Consider the following 15,276-nt stretch of genomic DNA (forward strand, 5'->3'; position numbering starts at 1 on the left):
CTAATTGTTTAAAAACAGAAAGAGGTAATAAATTCACACTGGCCCCTAAATCTAAAAGAGCATGATTAATATGAGTATTTCCAATAGTGCATGCAATGGTAGGACATCCCGGGTCCTTGTACTTAGCCACCATCTGTTGAGACAAGATGGAACTAATGTTTGCAGCCAAGAATGCCTTCTTGGGTACATTAGACTTGCGCTTTTGTGTGCACAAGTCTTTTAAAACTTTGGCATAAGTCGGGACTTCGGAAATCGCATCTAACAATGGAATATTAATTTGCACTTGTTTAAACATATTTAAAATTTTCTCCTTAGCAGCCACATTTTTATTATTAGCAAGTCTCCTTGGAAAAGGAGCTTTAGGCACATACTCTTTTTCAGGTGGAGAAACTGCCTGCTCTGTACTTACCTGTTCGGGCTCTTCTTCTGAACCAATGGAGGATGACTCTTTACTTACCTTAATTGGAGATTCTTGAGCATCTTTAGAAGGTTCGGATCTGCCCTCCTCCCTTTGATATTCTCTGCCACTCCTTAAAGCAAATACAGCGTTACAGTGATCGGAGGGCTCCTGCTGCGGCAAGTTTGGTTGCATGGCATTCAACTGATTTACCTGTGGTTGTTGATTCCCATTTATGGCCACATTCCTTGGATTAGGAACTGGTTGACTTGGCATCTTCCCCTTTTCCCTTTCATGCAAGGCCATGGCAAGTTGGGAGATTTGTTTCTCCATATTGTGTTGGCTTGTCATGAAAGTGCTAGTGAGAAGTTCTATGCTCTTTTCTAAGGAAGTTATGCGTGCCGACTCCCCTTGTTTTGGAAAACCCGGTGGTTGCTGATTTGAAACATTATTTAAAATTGGGTTTTGAAAAGGTGGAGGTGTGGTTAGGGGTGGTCGAACATTCATAGAAGGGAAGGTGGGCCTAGGTTGGCCAAATTGGCCTTGACCTTGGAAATTTGATGGCCCTCCTTGATAATTCCCTTGATTCCAAGAAAAGTTGGGATGATTCCTCCATCCCGGATTATATGTGCTACTATATGGATTATTTAAAAACATGGCACTTGCATTTTCATTAGAATTACCAAATTTAGCAAGAGTTGGGCACTCTTCCATGACATGGTCCGTGGCTTGACACCAATTGCACATAGGAACACTATGTTCAATTTGATGGACCTGTGAAGGTCCTTTGACAACTATTGCTTCTAGCCTTTTGATTAGGCTATCAAGATGGGCCTCCTTAGCCACGGCACCCTCTATTAGAAATCCCTTACCTGTGTTGGCTCTCTCACCTTCTTGAGTGGATTCCCACTCTCTTGTTTTTTCCGCCAAATCAAGTAAGAAGTTCCATGCCGCGGCCTCATCTGTGAAAGATGTAAAACCGTTAGGACACATGGACTCAAGAAGTTGCTTTGTTTGGTAATCTATGCCCTCATAAATAATTTGGCATAAATGCCACACATCAATTCCATGGTGAGGACACTCTTGGAGTAGGTCCTTGAACCTCTCCATAAACTTAGAAAATGACTCTAATGGCTTTTGTTTGAATTGTAAAATATCATTCCTAAGCTTATTAGTTTTATGTAATGGAAAAAACTTTTTTAGGAAAGCGACGGCGAACTCCTCCCAAGTGGTGATGGAGTTCGTTGGTAAGCCATAGAGCCACTTTTTAGCTCCCTCCTTGAGTGAAAACGTAATAAACCGCAACTTTACCGCATCATCGGTAAGTTGTTGCATCTTAATTAAAGCACATACATCTTCAAACTCACGCAAAAATAAATAAGCATCCTCCGAAGGGAGGCCATGAAAATGAGGAAGCAAAGAAATAAATTGCGATTTTAGCTCAAAATTATTGCCCTGCGCAACTGGCAATCTAATGCAAGAAGGTTGCGCGGTTCGGGCCGGATAGAAGCGATCGCGTAAACTTTTTGGCGGCTCTTGTTCTTCCGCCATGGCTACTTGATTTGGATTTGGTTCGATGTCTTCCTCCGTCTCTAACTGGTTTGCTCTTTCTAGTCGATTGGCCGAGTTCCGCACCCAACCTTCACTCATAAACACAGGAAAACCAAGTAAGAGAGATGGATAGCCAAGAAACCAAAAAATATAACTAAAATAAAAATAACTACTAATCTAACACTTTGAATAATTAAGATTCTAATGCAACTCTCTTCCCCGGCAGCGGCGCCAAAAACTTGATTGAAATATTAAATAACCGCAAGTGCACGGATCGTGTAAATACGGGTCGAACTCAAGGAAGAGAAATCTAGTTGTCAATCCTATTCTTTTACCGATTAGAATACTAACTATGATATAATGTTGCCTGGAATGGACTCAGGATTTCCGTGGACTTAGACCTCGGAGCCAACACTATATATAAGCTTATATTCTATTCAATCTAAGAATCAAATTCAACTATGATCTTGATTTGGAAATCTTAATTTAGGCAAAGTGTACCAAAATTCTAATGATCTTGATTAACTACTTATCTAATCTAATTAGAAAACTAAAATTCTAAAGGCCTAAGTTAATTGAAAAATTGCAAAAGTAATTTAGAATAGTGTAAAAACCTTAATTCAATATAAAAGATTACTTAGGGTTAGAATCCACCATGGGTTTGGATTAAATTGATTAATTAAAACAACTCTTGAATTGGGTTGAAAATTCGATTAACTAGTCAATAAGGAATAAGATCAAAGGGATGTCATTCCTTATAAGTAATTAATCAAATCCACTCTCCAATTTACATTGATTATATAGAACTTTATATTTGTTAATCAACAATCATTCATACGAAAGGGGAAAGCCAATGGCATGAATGATTGGGATTTTCCAAACACAAACTCCTACACAATTATTTCAATTGAGTAGATTGATTTAATTGTAAATATTTCTCCTTCCCCATGGTTTCAACTAAACCCTAAGTAAATAGGATTTAGTTACTCATGAAGAAGGGAAGAAAAACAAAAATAAACGAGATAGATGGGAGAAGAATTGCCATATAGAACTTGAAAGAAAATTAAACAAAAACTAATTACTTCTTCACTAACTTGAATTGAAACAAAATTACATGAAATTGAACTTAAAATAAATAACAAAAATTAAATAGAACTTAGTCTTTTTCTCCTCCAACTTTGGTTGCATCTTCCTCCTTCAAGCTTCAATGTCACCTTGAGTTTGAATGGTGAATGATGATGCCTTGGATTGAGAGTTGAAAAGAAAAAGAAAAAGAAAGAACAAGAAAACCTAAGGGAGAAAGCTTGAGAGTAGTGGAGAGAAAAAAAAAGAAAAGAATAGAGTGAAAAGAATGTCTTCTTTTTTCCCATATGTAGCTTTCTTCCCCTTCTATTTTTATCTCCAAGAAAAGACACAATCTTGGCATCTTTTGTATTTTTGGCAACCCCACCTGTCTTTGGCAATTTCTGAAACTTTTAGTATTTGTTGGTAAGAGCAAACTTACTCTTTTCTTTCTTCACAATTTCAGCAACTTAGCACCCATTTTTGGTAAGTTGTCTCTTCCTTTTTGACCTTCCAACGTAGGAATATGGGTTAAGATTTTTGCTACAAGACGAAATAGAATGATTATGCATATATTATACACCATATAAAATCTCATACATAAAGGGAATGAATTTTAGCAAATGCAAGTGGGTCCCACATAATTGAATATATATAAATTACATGCAATTAGAAAATACGTGGGAAAGGTGGAGAATTTGGCAACTCTTTGTTTCCTTCTTTGGTGGGTTCCACTTATATTATATAATATATATTGCAAGCCAAAAACCAAAAACGTGGGATGCTTTCCCAATCCAATAGAGAGAGCCACACGTGGGTCCCACCATTGCATGTAGAAAATTGCAAAGTATTTCTTTTCTTACAAATTCAAAAACGTGGGCTGCATGCATGCTATATTTTTACCCATGTCCAAGTGGGTCCCACGTGAGTATGCATGTGTAGCAATTAGGAAATATTGCCTTCCAAAAAGTGGCTGCATGTGATTTCTTGAAGCAAGAATAGAACAAGAAAATTCTATACATGGCATCTTGCTCACTGCCATGGTCAACAATTCCAAAGTTTTTAGAATTTTCAAATTAGTAACCACAACCCCTTTTTCCCAACGTTTTCTGAATTGAGGCAAACCTCAAGTGGGCCCAAATTATAAAAGTGAAGCTTCTATTTATCAAAGAATAGATATGCTATTTTCCATGTTCGAGAATGTTTACTTTTTCTTGATCCATCACTTTCTAAAAATTCCATCACTTTCTAAAAATGCTAATGTAGTTCCCTCTTTTAGAGAAAGTGAATTGCGCATCATGGCATGATCCAAACCACCAATATGAAAGTCTCCATAGTGGTTTTCATAGAGCAATCTAACCGTCCAAATAGTGGGCGATAATGTAAATTGGTTGTACTCCTCTAATTCATCTCCATAACTTGATCCGAACCATCAATTTTAATGAATGTTAGTAAAACCCCTCAAATCATTTCCCACGGCCGATCCAAACCATTCACTTTATTGGGACATTACAATTCCAATAATATGATCTTGTCCGGATATATCAACAAATCCAACAGTTGGGTTGCCCAACAAATGGTCTGGATCATCATATATAGTCAAAATTTCCACCCTCTTGGTCTCTTGTGAAATTCAGCCAACATTGGAAATTGGTTATTTCTCTTCAATATTTCATCTTTTAGCTTCAATTCCTTCAAAAATCCACTTAGAACCCTGAAACACCAAAAACAAGAAAATACCTTAGTAGCACTGCTTTAAAGGACAAAATATGTGTGTTTCCTATCACTACCATTCACACATAAATGTGTTCATCAGATATTTTTGAAGAGTTTTCTATTTTTAAAACACGATTTTCGAGAAAATTACGACTCCGGAAAACATCCTTTAACCTTGTTCTGATATGATGAACACAAGAAAAATCTAAAATTCCAAAAAATAGATCATCCTGAGATGGATATTTTTCCGAATTTCATAATTACTCAGCCATTATTTTAAATAAAATACCACTCTTCACTCAAATTCTAAAAAACCATTGATTCAATGTCCGATCCGATACGATAGTTATTTTACTCTATTTAGATAGATCATTGTATTAAATTTTGAGACGGAACGGAATTGAAACACTCATGGAGATAATGATTTTGAGCACACACATATAATATTCAATTAAATGCTAAAAACCATGCAAAAATACATAAAAAAATACCAAATAATCTCGGAAAAATCTGAGAATAGTGCGCCTACCTGTGATGGAGATCCTCGCCGAATCCGAGGGCCGAAAAATCTGAAAATCCCGCCGACGTGCAATTCGCTCTGCTTTCTTTCTTGCTTTTTTTTTTCTTCTCACTGTGGAGATATGGAGGGTGAGAGACATAGGGAGGGAGAGTAACAGAGTGAGAGTGATCGAGGGATGGATATAATGAGAGAGTGAGATTGAATGAGAGGTAGAGAGAGATGGAGATAATGAGAGAGTGGAGTGAGACAGAGATCGAGAGAGTGGAGTGTGAGAGAGTGAGATTGTATGAGAGTGAGAGAGTGGAGTGTGAGAAACCGAGGGAGGGATCGTGAGGGAGTGTGAGAGATGGCGAGTGAGAGAGAAATGGAATGAGATATATGGTGAATGATAAAATAGAGGAACCGATTGAAGAGAAGAGAAACAAACAGATACGATACTCTGTTTTTGAGAGTTTCCTATTTTTTTTATTTTTTTTTTACTTACGAGGAACGCAAAAGGCTGTTGAGAAGATGAATATATGAGAGATGGACGGCTGAGACAAAGCGTGAGGGATCAAGAGAGAAACACAGAAAACAGAGGGATAGATGAGGAAACACAGAAAACAGAGGGAATGAGTAAAAACGTGAAAAAAAAAAACAAAGGGAGAGAATAAAAACGACACTCTGTTTTTCTCTATATGTATATATATATTTTTTTTGGTTTTTGGCTTTGGTGGGTTATGTAGGACGAGAGAGATAGGGAGATGAGATGGTTGTGGGATTGAGAGAGACAGAGAGTTGTAGGGGAGTGGCTGCTGAGAGAGTATGAGGTTGGGGGCTTAGGATCGGCGTGGAGATGAGAGGGGAGTTGAGGAACGATTGAGGGTGGTGGGAATATGGGAAACACAGAGGGTGGTGAGAATATGAGAAACACAAAGGGTGGGGGGAGGAAAGTTGTGAAAACAGAGGGTGAAAAGAAAGTTGTCAAAACAAAGGGTGAGAGGAAAGCTAAAAAATGATCCTCTGTGTTTTTCTTTCTTTTCTCTCTCAGCCTCTCTTGAGGGATAGTAGCTGCTGGGAGATGAGAGAATGGGAGGGGTGCTCCCCCCTTTCCGAAAGTTGCCTCCTTTTTCTTTCAATGCTAGCCTCTCTGCTGTGTTTTTTTCTTTTGGTGAATAACAAAGCTCTTCTTATTAAGCAAAGGTGTAAGAAGGTCGGAGAGAATATCTTGAGAGCTTGTTCACTCAAGCTATCTGAGATCTGTGAGATAGGGAGATCGAGAAATTCAGAATAAATGAGAGCTAAGGAGAGAAAGATCGAACAGCCTCTCTCTCATCCCTCGCCTCCCCTCCCTCTCCCTCTAAAGAGAAGAACTTATCTCCCCTCTTTCTAAACGTGGGCTGCCCCCCCCAAAATCCTTCGAGAGATCCACCTTGCCACTTTTAACATTATTGCCATCTAAACGGGGGGAAGAATTTGGAATTGATTTCCCAAAAAAAAAGAAAAAAGAAGGCTGCCGAGTATTATTTCTAATATGGGCCAAGTATTTCCAAAACTAAATACATATGGAAGAGGGATTTATCAATCATGACTTTCTTCATGTATATCATTAACAAAAATGGCTTTATAGAAAATCCCTTACGTGAACTACTTTCCAATATGGAGGGATGAACCAATGGAAATGTGGTCCACGATGTAAGTTGATCCCCACCATCCATTTAGCATGCCATGATGTAAATTGATTGCGTTCCCAATTCATTTCCAGGCCATTCATTTAATGAGACGATAGATTAGTTGTATCATTGCCCGCTTGGAACTTCTCAAATTGCTTTCCCATAAGATAGTCCAACCATCCATTGATGGGCCCACAGAAATTGCGTCCCAAAATATTTCCCTTGGATGATTCAAACCCTCCAATTGCTGGGTTACGAAATGAAAAGCCATAAGCTCACCACTCATATTTAATAAGAACAATGTGGGCTACATTGACTTGATAACATGATCCGAACCGTCTAATCAAGAGACCAAGATGTAGAATGGTTGCGCCCAAAAAATCATTTCCATGAGATGATCTTAACCACTCAACTAACGGGCTTCAATATAAATAGATCATACTCTTCAAATTGCCTCCATATTGATTAATTGGTGCCCCACAAATCTTTTCCCTTTTAAATATGGACCCGGAAGAATAAAATTGAATCGCTTTGGGTGGGCCCCACGCATGTTTGGTGAACCCCATTCCAGGTTGGACGAACATATTATATATTGTTTTTTATTTGATCTTTGAAAACCATAGTGAACCCTTCAAATGACTTGAATGCTTCTTACATGGGCTGACTTGCGTGATCCGAATCTAACCAAAATATTCGATGCGGCCCCACCAAATGGGTCCTAATTCTCTCTGGTTTGGATTCTCGTGAATAACCCCTCTCAACACTTAGCGGAAAAATGCGAAACATGGCGGAAATGATTGAAAAGATTGAGAAAATATAAGAGGCGAACACAAGAATGGGAAACACCGAAGAACCGATAGAAAAACACTAACTTCCTTGTTGACTAAGGCGGAGCAAAATGGGGGTGTCTACACCAAGCGCATCTAAAAAACTTCACACATTAGCAGAAGGAGGGTTCAATTCGGCAATGATCGGAGAGTCAATAGCCACGGTATCGATCTTAGGGGCGGTGAAGCGTTCTACCGGAAAATCGGGCATAATTCGTAGAACTTGCCTCTTACATTCTTTGAACCCCCTCACTTCAAAGTCGAGAGCGTGGAACACCACTTCAAAACCAAAATCCTCGCTTTCCTTAAACTTGGAAATTGCCGCTGCCTCAACTACCGACCGATCTCGAGCTAGATCGTTAACGGCCTCCTCCGACGTTTTGAGTTTCCTCTGCGTGTCCTCCAAGTCCTTTCGGAGCACGGCAATGACCTCTGCATCGGTTTTCTCCTTTCCCTCCAATTCTGCAACTCTGTCTTGTAAAGAACCATTTTTTTCCTCTTGCCCGCTAACCGCATTCCAAAGCTGTAGATTGTCTGCCAACGTATCCATAATACGATTTGAAGCTACGGCACTGAGATCGCTCATCTAGCCAGGGATAGCGGGGAATAAGTCTGAGCAAATATGAAGAAAAAAAAAAGGAAAAAAGAAAGGTTCGGTTATACTTACTATCTTCTGTCGGTGAAGGAAGAAGCGGCTTAAAGCCCCGACGCTCAATTTTCGTAACTCTTCCTTATCACTCGGGAGTACTCTGTTCAAACACATTTCTACCCCGACCCTCTGGTTATGGATTGCCGAGTCTTTGTCCCCAACCTTCCAAGAATGAATAAAGGGGTCTCCTCGAACCTGGGCGTCCCCTTCCGGAAGGTCGACATGATGAAAGAGAAGTTGTGTTCGCCCCCTCCCGTCAACGGTAAAGGAAGAGGGAAGATTGCTAGGACCTCCATCAGTCGGAACCCCGGAAGTGCTCTCCTTGAGTTTCTTCCCCGGGTCAGGCCACCCTCCAGACGTTTCTTTCGATTTCTCAAAAAGAGTCGTCAAAGGAGGAGCGGTACCGGGTTTATTCTCTCCATATCTGGCTCTTCGGGCCCTCTCCAAAGTCGCCGCTGATATCAGGAGAGCCAGACGCGGAAGAGCGCCACCCCCTTTAGGTATTTTATCCTTCTCGGACCCTCTACTCCTTTCAGGAGCCGGGATTTTTTCTGGGACTTCCCCCCTCTCAGAAACACTCGCTTGTTGAGACGCCATTCCTATATAAAAAAAAAACATAATTATTAGAATTTTCAACAAGGGCCCGACCGAATGAATAAAATGCAGAAATGAGAATTACCGCTTTTAACGGATCCGACCCCCTTGATGGAAATTCTAGGGCGAACTACCTCGCGGTACAAGCCAAATTCTACAAGCTTTTCTTGGTCTTTGAGCTCCCGGGTGTCAATCTTAAAGCCCGATGAGATGGACCTGAAAATCTTATTTCCCATATCTCCTAGCTTCGGCAAAACACTTAATCTGTCGGCCGAAGGTTTTCTCCAATCAAAAGGAAAATTCCATCCGGTGCGCGTTGGAGGCCAAATGAAAACAAACTCGTTCTTCCACCCTTTGATTGAAGAAGGGGTTTTTGCCCCAATCATTATGTTTTGGCGATGCGTGATGGTCAACCATCTCCATCCACCAGTTTAAAACACCGACGGAAGATGTCAACCGACACATCAGCATTCAAAAGTTTGCTTTTGGCCAAGTAAGCCAGTAAATTTCTCCAACTGTTTGGAAAGACTTGAAAAGGAGCTATTCCATAAAATTTGAAAATTTGAGGAATTAATTCCGCCAGGGGAATCGTAGACCTCCGCGAAAGGCCTCTAGGTAAAAGGTCGTTTCACCCGTGACCGAACTCTCGCAAGCTCGCTCGGTGGAGCTGGGTATCCGAATAAAATAATCATCGGGAATGAGGTACCCCCCGCGGATATCATCTACATTCTTTCCTACCAAGGTGCAAACCTGAGTGACGACTATCTCTGGCCTATGAGGCCCCCCAACATCTCCCATAGCCTCGAAAAAATCGGCCGACTCTTTAGTTAAGGCAATGTGTTGTTCCCCAAACGGTATTTTCATTCTCAAACGTAGGGGAATGTCATCAGGTTTATAAACCTCACTGGTTCCCCCCGAATCGGTTTTGGTCTTTTTGGACAATCTCAGGGCCTTTCCTTCCTAGTAGGGTTTCTTTTCTTATAAGATTTCGCCGGAGCCGGTGGCTCACTAGCGCTGGCATCGTCCCCAAGCCCTTCCTCTGAATCTACTCTATGAGGAGACTCTGAGTTCTCCATGTGTCTGTAGACACCCCCATTTTGCTACGCCCTAACCGTCAATATCCTGAGAGGATTTGCAGGGTATAGCTCATCCATGTTACGGTTCGGATCATTCAATAAGAATAATTTTGGGGTCGACCAATTTACATTGTAGCCAACCCAATGGACAGTTCAGATCATCCCGTGGAAGCAATTTAGGAGGCATGACCAATTTACATTGTGACCCGCCAAATGGACAGTACCCTATAAAAATGGTTTCGAAGCACCACCCATACAGGTTGTGGCCAATGAACTAGATGGTTTGGATCATCCTATGAAAATAATTGGCGAGGCATAGCCAATTCACACTGCAACCTACCAATTGGGCGGTTTAGATCGTCCATGGAAATGATTTTCTAAGCACAACGTATCCCGGCAAGTGGACATATGAGAAATGATTGAAATATCCATAATATGATGAAAATCTTGAGAGATCTAAATTTAGCAGGTTTCCCAAAACTTACGAAATTACTCATAATCCATCAGCCGTACCCTCGAGATGGTTTTGGACATATGAGAAATGATTGAAATATCCATAAGATGATGAAAATGTGGAAGCCCCATGAGTTTCTAAAAATAGCAGCTTTTTCAAAAATTTGTAAAATCACTCAAGATTTTTCAAATATAACTCGGGGGTCAAACGAGACACATCGGGAATGACCAAAATACCCCAGCAGTGCAAAATAGGCAAAAATGAGGGAAACTCTAAAAATTCTAAAAATAGCAGGTTTTTTCATTTGCTTGGAAACTTGAACTTTCATCTTTCAGAGGCCAAAGGAACCCCCTAGAGACCTTCAAGATTGCGAATCAACTTCAAAACTCTCATAATGAAATGAAATCTACCCTAAAATGCATGGATGCCTAATCTAATGTTGAATACGGATTCAAAACTCGATGATACTACCGAATCTTTTGCTTTTTAAAGCGTAGCAAAATGGGGGTGTCTACAGATGCCCCTCTTTGGTAGAGATGACGTAGTCATTTAGTACCAAAGCAAAAATGACAACACCATTTTGCGTAGCGTTTTGCCAACAAAAGACTCTGTAGACAAAATGCAACATAAATGCGAATGCATGCAACCTAACCTAATGCAAGACCCTAGATGAAGTCCTAGAATTTGAACATCTATCAAAAATCATTTACTCTAAACACCCTGAGATGGTAGTTTAGAATAACGGAGAATCGGATTTACTCTGGGAGCAAAAATCTTGCAATCCAGAACAAAAGATGATTATGATGCGGTGCCGTTTTCGAACGGGCAATGAAGAAATGTGATACTATTTTCAAACGGATTTTCGGAGGGAAACGAATACCGTTTTTGAACGGTTTCAGAGGAAATGAGATGCCATTCTCAAATGGTCTTAGAGAGAATAATGGATGACTTTCAAAAGATTTTTAATGAAAACGAAGCATCATTTTTTAATGGGCTCAGACATATTTATATGGATTCAAAGGACACGAGATATCACTTCGAATGGATTCAACAAGAATGAGGCCTCGTATTTGTACAGGGTCGAAGGGCTAAGAGACCGTATTTGTACGGACTCAATAAGAATGAGACACTGTAGTTGTACAGGCCCGCAAGGAATGGGATATCAGAATAAGACACCATCTTTGTACGGTTTCCCAAAGAATGGGCAACCATATTTATATGGATCCCAAAGAGGAATAAGAGACTATTTTTTAATAGACTGAAAAGGATGAGACACCGTATTTATACGACTCTCAAGAGAGTAAGAGACCATTTTCGAATGGACCTGGAGAGAATGAATCAACATATTTATATGAATTCCACTGAAATGAGACATCACATTTGTATGATGCTCAAAGAGAATTATGAGATCATTTTTTAATGGACTCGGATAAGATGAAATACCGTATTTATACGAATTCCAAGAAAATGAGACATCACATTTGAATGATGCTCAAAGATAACAAGAGACCATTTTCGAATGATTTGAAGAGAATGGAATACCGTATTTATGCGGATTCCAAGATAACGAGACATCATATTTGCATGATGTTCAAAAGAAAAGACCATTTTCAAATGGACTCAGAGAGAATGAAATAACATATTTATAAGGATTTCAAGGAAATGAGACATCATATTCATATGATGCTCAAAGATAACTCAGAGATAATGGAATATCGTATTTATACGAATTCCAAGGAAATGAGACACCATATTTGTATGATGTTCAAAGAGAATTAAGAGACCATTTCTGAATGGACTCAGAGAAGAATGAAATATCATATTTATACGGATTCCATGGAAATGAGACATCACATTTGTATGATGCTCAAAGAGAATAAGAGACCATCTTTTTAATGGACTCAGAGAGAATGAAATACCATATTTATACAGATTCCAAGGAAACGAGATATCACATTTGTATGATGCTTAAAGAGAAAAGACCATTTTCAAATGGACTCAGAGAGAATGAAATAACGTATTTATACGGATTTCAAGGAAATGAGACATCATATTCATATGATGCTCAAAGATAACTCAGAGATAATGGAATATCGTATTTATACGAATTCTAAGGAAATAAGACACCATATTTGTATGATGTTCAAAGAGAATTAAGAGACCATTTCTGAATGGACTCAGAGAGAATGAAATACCATATTTATACGGATTCCATGGAAATGAGACATCACATTTGTATGATGCTCAAAGAGAATAAGAGACCATAGTTGTATGGACTCGAAGAGAATGAAATACCGTATTTATACGGAGTTCATGAAAATGAGACATCACATTTGTATGATGCTCAAAGAGAATAAGAGGCCATTTTCGAATGGTTTGAAGAAAATGGAATACCGTATTTATACGGATTCTAAGAAAATGAGACATCATATTTGCATGACGTTCAAAGAGAAGAGACCATCTTCAAATGGACTCAGAGAGAACAAAATACCGTATTTATACAGATTCTAAGGAAATGAGACATCACATTTGTATGATGCTCAAAGAGAATAAGAGACCATTTTTTTAATGGACTCAGAGAGAATGAAATACCATATTTATACAGATTCCAAGGAAATGAGACATCACATTAGAATAAGAGAACATTTTTGAATGGACTCGGGAAATGAGACACCGTTCACAAACGGGTTCAAAGAGGATAAGAGACCATTCACAAATAGACTCGGGGAATGAGACACCGTTCTCTGAACGGGCTCAGAGAAATCAGAGAATTAGCCTATTCGCGAGTGAGACAGGGGCTAATGGATTTAAGATCAGATTTGACAATTGAGAATGAGACTGGAAATGACAATTTAAAAAACTGGAGGACTCGATTACCAGAGAATTAGAGGCTTAAGGACTTGAGAACCGGAGAACTGAGAAACCGAATAATCAAACAATGTGTGGACTGGAGAATTGGAAGACTGGATAACTTGAAACTGGAGAATTGAAGATTTGATGAACTGAAGAATTAAAAAACTGGAGAAGTAGAAAATTTAGGGACTGGATATTTGCAGAGCTGAAAATTGATGAACTGAATGATTAAGGGACTCAATAGTCGGATAACTGGAGAATTAAAGAACTGAGAAGTTAACGAGCTAGTTCACTGGAAATTGTAAAACTTGATTACTGAAAAACTGGAGAGTGAAAAATTGATAATTGGTGAACTGGGGATTATATTGGATCGACATTTTGATTGATTCAATTGGGATTGGAATTTGATCACTGGATGTTAGGACTGGAAACTGGAAACTGGAATCTTGATCTAAACATCGGGAACCGGGACTCTAGAACGAAGACATACCGGATACTAGAATTAGAGTACTAAAACACTGGATTTTCGGACACTGGAACTGGGTGTTGGAATTGGAGTGTCGAAATACTGGAAACAGGAATACGAGTACTGGAAAATGGAACACTGGAATACTGGTGATAGGGATACTGGACACTAGAACTATGAGACTGGAATATTGGATACTGGAACTGGAGACTAAAACTGGCATAGTGAAATACTAGAACACTGGAATCGAAACTGGATACTGGATGTTAGAACTGGAATACTGGAATTGAAACTGAATACTGGACGCTGGAACTGGAATACTAGAATTGAAACTGAATACTGGATGCTGGAACTGGAATACTAGAGTACTGGATATTGGAACTGGAATACTAGAATACTGGATACTGGAACTGGAATATTGGAATACTGGATACCGGAACTGGAACTGGAATATTGGAATACTGGATACTGGAACTGGAACTGGAATATTGGAATACTGGATACTGGAACTGGAACTGGAATACTGGATACTGGAACTGGAACTGGAATACTGGAATACTGGAATCGGTGAACTGGTACTAGCGAATTAGGAATTGGTAATTGATGAACTAGTAAACTGGTTCTTACACAAGTTTATTAGCATTTTGAATTGTTTATTGGGGATGAACAAGAAAGTCTCACTGGGCTTGAAATTTCTTAGATCAAGATCTTCTTTACTAGGGATATGAATTGGGACCTCGGAATATTTGGACACTGGTACAGAGGATTCTTCTTTTGACAATCATTCAGACAAATATTCAACTGACTGGAAGGCGATTCCGATTTTTAATGGTTCATCTTTATGAGAAACTGGCTCAACCACCATTGCATCTAAGGTTCTTCCAAGCTCAAGGTGCTTTTCTAGGGTATGATCTTCTTATGGGAACTGATTTTTCGGATTTTTCTGCTTCTGGATTCTTCTGGAACTGACTTTGCTTAGACTGGATTTTTTTCTTAACTCCTGAAATCCTTGCCTGCGGATTAACTTAGCTCTGGAACAATTGCAGGGGGTTAGCTACACCAGGCATCTTTTACCGAGACAGCTGCAACATTTGACTAACTGGACAATGATCGAACAGGAATGGACTGACTGGACTGATACACAGTGATGCTCCTGACTTAGTTATCGTTTTGTTTGGTAAGTCTAGCCTTTCAAAGAGTAGTTGATAAGCACTGGAAAAAAAATTTATAAACAGTAATGCTCTTAGAATTTGATTACCACTCCTAGGATTGCTTGGTTTCAATGCCCCCAAGTTTCTTGGATGACATTTAAGCTTGCTCGAACTTCTTTTCTCTTCTTCAATCTTGATACCGGCTGTAACCTCCTTATAATGACTCTCTTACCGTGACCAAGTCACCTCTTCAGCGTTTTTAACTTGGCGGACCGTATTAGCCTTAACTTTTGCCTGAATCGTCCTTT

At 39.4% G+C, this 15,276-nt stretch overlaps 1 non-coding gene across 1 annotated transcript; it reads left to right on the forward strand.

The window, feature by feature from the left end:
- Positions 1-1,460: 1,460 nt before the first annotated feature.
- On the forward strand, positions 1,461-1,567 carry LOC143846276 (small nucleolar RNA R71). The gene has a single exon (XR_013234735.1). It is a non-coding gene; the product is annotated as a small nucleolar RNA R71 (small nucleolar RNA).
- Positions 1,568-15,276: the final 13,709 nt, after the last annotated feature.

Source organism: Tasmannia lanceolata, unplaced genomic scaffold (genome assembly GCF_043159265.1).
Source record: "Tasmannia lanceolata isolate RefF3 unplaced genomic scaffold, GAP_Taslan_0.1 ptg000002l, whole genome shotgun sequence".
Taxonomy (NCBI): domain Eukaryota; kingdom Viridiplantae; phylum Streptophyta; class Magnoliopsida; order Canellales; family Winteraceae; genus Tasmannia; species Tasmannia lanceolata.